The 6,275-nt window shown below is 36.7% G+C and overlaps 1 long non-coding RNA gene across 1 annotated transcript in view; it reads right to left on the reverse strand.

Annotated features, from left to right (window-relative positions):
* The window catches only part of LOC109367873, a 15,305-nt gene extending 9,234 nt beyond the window's left edge, over window positions 1-6,071 (reverse strand). The window contains exon 1 of the long non-coding RNA XR_002115414.1: window positions 6,011-6,071. This is a non-coding gene — a long non-coding RNA (uncharacterized LOC109367873). The remainder of the gene's footprint in view (window positions 1-6,010) is intronic.
* Window positions 6,072-6,275: the final 204 nt, after the last annotated feature.

Raw genomic sequence — 6,275 nt, forward strand, 5'->3', positions numbered from 1 at the left:
TTTTAAGTATGATATATGAGACTAAATATGGTCTGGATTGACGCAAGACTGATCTCCTGAGTGCTACCAAAAAAGGCAAGGTTGCTTCTAATAAATCATTTGAGATATTATATAGGAGACTCAATGTTGTATCTACTCTGAGACACTGAATTCTGACTCAAATAAGATGCAATTAAAATAATTTGGTGATAGCTTTTACTTGCATAAGTTTCTGTATCTTTGCAACAAAAAATCATTAAAATTCCAATGCTTAAAAGCTTCATTTAATTTCAAATAACAGTGCTCTTACTCACATGACAAAAACCCCAAGACCAGCTCTTCAGTTCCTTTGAATAAAGTGCATCTATTTTCAAGCTGAGCTTTTTCAGATTATTTTAATATTTAAAAAAAAAAAGTATTTGTTATATTCCTCAAGAATGAAGAAATCTAGCACCCATATAACTCCAGGCAAATAGTATCATGCTGTTCTTTCAGTCACAGAGCTCCACATTGGTTTCTATCTCCACTCTGTGTTGTGATTTAAAGAGAATATCCTTTTACCTTTTCTGTGCATACTGTGGTGAAGTTCTGTTTCTCTAGTGGAACCATCCTCACAAAATCAATCAGGTTAAATCAAATAATAGTAAGACAGGGTACATGCAGACAAGACAGTCTGATCTTCAGCTAAAAAACTATCTTCATGATAGTTAGAGAGATGATTATTTCTAATACAGATTAGCATTTGCACTGTAAACTGTCAAGAAATGTCAGAATAAATAAATGTATGCATTACTGTTACTGTAGCTATCCATGGAGTAGTTTTATACAAATGTTCTCTTCACAAAATATGAATTATTTCAAAATAAAAGATGCTATGATCTCTCTGAATCTACCTCTGTTGTTCTGTCAGTGAAAGAACTCAGATCTTTGTAGATGACTTGGTAGCAAATACTTCACTCTCGAAAAGCATGTTGTACCTGACTTCTTCAAGAGGGAATATAAAGCAGAAGAAAAATCTCTTTCCTATCTGTTCTTTCTCAGTTTGATGTAGTCTTAAGAAGACAATGTAGAGTTTTCTTATCCTATAAATCATTTTATTTTAAGGAACATCATCCTGATGACCCACTCTGGACATAGAGCCAAGAGCAAAGGACACATGCAGCTCAGAAAAAATGCTGAAGGCAGATGAGATTTGTGATGTGACTAAAGCCTGCAGTGACCTTTATGCAACTAAAGCACAAAAGGAAGTAAAAATAAAACTAACAAAACTGTATTATCCACTTGTAGAACTTTTGCCTGGACAAAACAGATGCATTCATTGAGAAAAGGCCATCATTGATTTGCTAAACTTTAACTGATATTAACTGACATGTTAAATATCATTTAGTATAACTTAAAATCCTGTGATATTTACAATGCATAAATTGGGCTGAAATATTTGCTCGTAAGAAATGCATTTGTCTGCTACTATGAGAAACCTAAAGAAGCATGCTCAGGAATCACACATTGTTTTTCAATTTTGTGTGCAAGAAAAAAGAAACATAAAATGGAATTCAGCACATGGATGAATAAACTCATAATTTATTAGATCGTTTTTGCTCTGATCAAGGGAATAGCTCAAAGAAAAGAGGTCAGAAGGACTAGTGCTGTTAATATGCAATTGATGAAATCCTCAAACACATATTGATCCACTTTTTATTACATTTTTAAACCCTTGACTGTGAATATTTCCCAATAAGACAATAACTATGGCAAATATAATTTGCTGGTCTTAATCACTGCAGGTGTTCTTTCCCCTCTAAAGATCACCACACAGAAGATATTTATATCCAATACACAGTGTGAATTTGCTATAGATTGCAATTCATACACTGTCCTCTTTTTCTAATTCATTTCTTCAAGTATATCATGGCTATATTTGACACTATCTGTACTAACATATTTTAGTTAGACATGGAAACCCCAAACAAACTTTCCTGACAACGTAAATTGTTACGACAAAATAGCATAATAATATGTTAGACCTCTACCCCCTAAAAAACCTTCACTGCCTTATTCATTACTTAACTAAAAAGAAAAAGCCAAGTTAACTGTCAGGATTTTTTTCTCAGAGCTGTAGAATTTCACAAGGAATTCAATTTACAGGAAAAACTGGGGATAGCTGGTTGCTGAGACAGGCCTGCCAGGGGAAAGTCTTTCTACTGCTTGTGTTTGACACAGCTTGAGGCAAAGCAGGTTGTATGGGCCTTGACCCAGCAAGGTCATCATTTTGTGAGCAATTCTGAGGCCTGACATCTGCTGCCTGGCTTTGAGTAAAAACCAGACCCCCTTAGCCAAAACAGGGGCCTGTGTAAAATAATCCCTCAGCAAGGATCCTAGACTTCAGTGAAAAGGCTAAATGGCCCTCTTTTTGTCCGGGTGTCCAGGCTTTTTAGTCCTTCCTCATCATGTAGCACAGAGTTCAGAACAATACTATTCAGATAAAGGCCATATTCTCACAACTTCACGCCATAACTTCTTCACCTCCTTAGAGACTTGCATTTATACTCTGGGCATGTGGCTGTGCAAACAAATAGGAACAAGCAGCAGTCCAGAGCAGGAAAACTGTTCTGAAAATGTACTCAAAATGGCACCATTCCCTTTACATTCTTTGAAAGAAAATCCATTTTAGCAAACAAAGTGTGTGATGTACATGTGCTATTTAAAAATTGTTGAGACGATATGCAAGAATTGTGATATCTGATCCCCAGGGCTTCTACTTTTCCACAATGCAGGAGCTTGGAGTAAATTGTGTATCCATTCATAAGTGGCTTTTAGCCTCAGCTGGCATTAGATTTCAAATAATTTTGAAAGACTCTTGGTCATTCTGGCATAAGTATGAGAATGATGGAGGGCATCTGATAATATCCACACAATGAGAATCTCCACACAATGAAAGTGGTGCAAGGGCTGCCATCAGCAGGACATGTGGAGTGTAACAAAAACCATGAGGACAGGATATGGCAGTTGAAATCTTTTTTATCAAGGCCAAGTTCAAGGATTCCTGCAGTAAATCTAATCTCATAGTAAAGATCAGGTAAGCCCCTGGGTTTTTCCTACAACAAAAGTGTACTTTGTCCTCCGTTACATTCCAAGGTCTGACTAGACTCAATCACAAGCAAAAGCTATCTCCAAAACAAAGCAAATAAAAAAAAAAATCATTTCCTTTACAGTGTAAAACACACAGGCTGGGTATTCTTCTCTAAATATCTATTGATCTGTCCCCATGGCAGGTACTCCTTCAGGTAGCAATTGTATCTATGCCACAGTCTTCTCCCTCTATCTGCCCTTTATGATGAGAACACCAGACACAAGATGGAATGGGGACCAAGATAAATAGGTCCTGTTGTTTCTCTCTCTGTCACTGCTGATGCTTATAGCTCAGTTCTCCTAGAAACAGTCTGAAGAGCCTCTAGCCAGCCTGAGGCACCTTTCTGCTCCTATTCCCAAGAGTCTGCTGTTCTTGTGAAACCTCAGAGTCTGCTGGCAAACTCACCAATAACATTCAAAAAGCATTCACCCATCATGGATCCCTTATAAATGCAACAGTTAATTACTGAAAGAGTTGGCTGAATAGGATCAAGAAGCACAGTAGGAGATATGGAGTTTCTGCAAATGTATGTAGGCAGAAAAAATATTTAAGGTAAATTATTGGTGTGAGAGAAAAATTTCAAAATCAACCACGAATAAATTTGGACAAAAATTAGGAACATTTCTAAGTCTTGAAATAAATTATGCTCCATAACATTCTCCAGATGAAAATTATATTGTTCTAGAATAGCTTTAATTAACTTATGGGAAGGACTTTTTAATTGAATAGTTGAGAGAAAGCGCAAAGATAAAAAATTAAAGCTTATTATATGAATACTTGGATTAGGTGATGTCATGGTACATCAGAGGAAGCTGCATTTTATCAGTCCCAAATACCACTCCAGCGTTCCTGGAGATTGCCTTGGGTCTGTTCGATGCTGAACACTGCACATATGCAAGTATTAGCAATGTTCAGTTAACCTACTCTCTCTTTGCAGCAAATCATAGTTCCAAATGTCAGTCTTTATTAAGGCTTTTTTATTGACAAGCACTTGATTGCCCAACGTGTGAGGAGTTAATGGCATATGGACCCTTCAGAACTAGACAGCTATGAAACAAAGTATCCCAGGCTATTTTCCCAGACTTATAGATATAAGAAAGTGGGATATAAGATGTAAAATGGTCAACTTGGGGCTGGACTGATTTGAACCTAAGCATCTAAGAAAGGAAAGAATTAAATTAGTAAGTTAATGGAAGAACTACTTAAAGAAAAAAAAATACTGACAGAGAAGGCTGACCATTATCAAGATGCACTAAGAAAAATAATTGGGAAGGAAATTATACACTCATGAATAAAATTTATTTCTATTATTTTGCCACTATGAATGCCACGACTACATTCCTGAATCTTTCTAACTGAACAAAGTCCTCATCAGTCCAATAGCATAGGTACTAGCATCTGAAATATGCTTTCAGCTAAGAAAATGCAAATAATAAAATTTTACACATGAAAAATACACTCCAAGGAGATTTATTCCTTGCCTTTTGCTAATTCTGGTCTCTGAGTGGAGCTTTGCCCGAGGAAAGACTGAGAGGCAAATTAGAAGAGGTGTGCAGTGCACAAAGGGCATCATAACCCCACCACATGTCACAGAAGAGCCTATCACAGACACAGTAATATATCAGTCCAGAGAGGAATGAGCACGTCAAGATTAAAAAAAGAGAATGAACAGGAAAGAACAGTGAGCACCTGTAAGATAATAGAAACCTTTATAAAAATCAGAATTTCTTCAGTTGACCTATTATATGGTTCAAGGAATAGCCATGTTCAGATGTTAACAACTTTATAATTCCTTAATTTTATTCAGATACTTTAAGGCTAGTCAATTAATCTCACTGGGACACCTAAGGCCAAGGGTTTTCTGAAAATTGCCCACAGAGTTTTAAGCAAAAGTCTGTACAATATTTCTAGCCTGAAGTACACTGTGTGCTCACATCCCCTCACCTTCCAGCACAGCATGGTCTTTTTTCCCGCCATCTTACCCATGGCAGAAAAATACAACCTTCCTTCAAATTCTATAAACAGAAGGTACACTCCTTGGATCACACACAAACAAACATCTCGATATTTCTATTCAGTAAAAAGTCATCCTGTCATTTGTCTGGGGTATTTTGTTTGTTTTTCAAGAATTGCAAGCTACTTCGCCAATGTCTTGCAGACTTGGGAAAAGCTTGAAGAAATTAGACAACAGAATCAAATGTCCTTTGGAGAAGCCATCCATTACATCCATTAATACCATCAACTGTCCATTTGTCACCCTATTGTCCTAGTCTCTCTAGTAGAGTAGATAGGCTTACACCACAATTACCCTTCCTTTAACACCTTTTTTCCAGGTAGTTTCTTCTCTATGCATTCCTGGATAACATAGTATTACTTAATTAAGTCATACTTCCTGTGGATCTGTGTGGCAGAAAGGGCCTATTCTCTAGCTAAAGGGGTAAAAGAGAAATTAGTCTCCTTACTCAAATTTTGAATCTTGCTATACATATGTATATGTGTGTGTGTGTGTGTGTGCACGCTCTAATAAGATTTTTATTAAAAAAAAATTGTAGAGATTTGTGCAGATAACAGTTATACATTGATTAATTGGATTATTAATTGATTAATTTCCTGGACGATCAAAGCATGATAGGCACTTTGTAATGCAGTGCTGTGGTTTAACTCAGATCAGGCAGATCAGAACCCTCAGCACTGCGCAGCCATTTGCTTGCTGCAACCCTGGTGAGAGAAGAGGCTACTAGAAACAAAATAGAATTTGTGGGTTGAGATAAAAACTATTTACTAAAACAAACAAAAAAAAAAACAACACTTCTCAAAATATACAAATCAATGTATTTCCATAACACAACTATTTGTCATCTACCAATTTACATCCTACTAGCAACACATCTCACTACTCACCAATACACACCCAGCCAATCCCCAAGCAGCAGCTAGCTTCTGGTCAACTCCCCATTGCTTTATGACCTTTCACATGACATCAGGAGGTATGGAATAATCTCTTGCCTAAATCAAGCCAGCTGTGCTGGCTCTACCTATCTCATATAGCCTTGACATAAAGGAAATAGTTCTTCCTTAAGCAGCCTGATGTGGTCTTGAGTATGCTCTCATCACTCAGTAATAAAGTACTGGTGTATTGTTAACACTTGGAAGAAACCAGGATGTG

Source organism: Meleagris gallopavo, chromosome 5, assembly GCF_000146605.3.
Source record: "Meleagris gallopavo isolate NT-WF06-2002-E0010 breed Aviagen turkey brand Nicholas breeding stock chromosome 5, Turkey_5.1, whole genome shotgun sequence".
Lineage (NCBI taxonomy): Eukaryota > Metazoa > Chordata > Aves > Galliformes > Phasianidae > Meleagris > Meleagris gallopavo.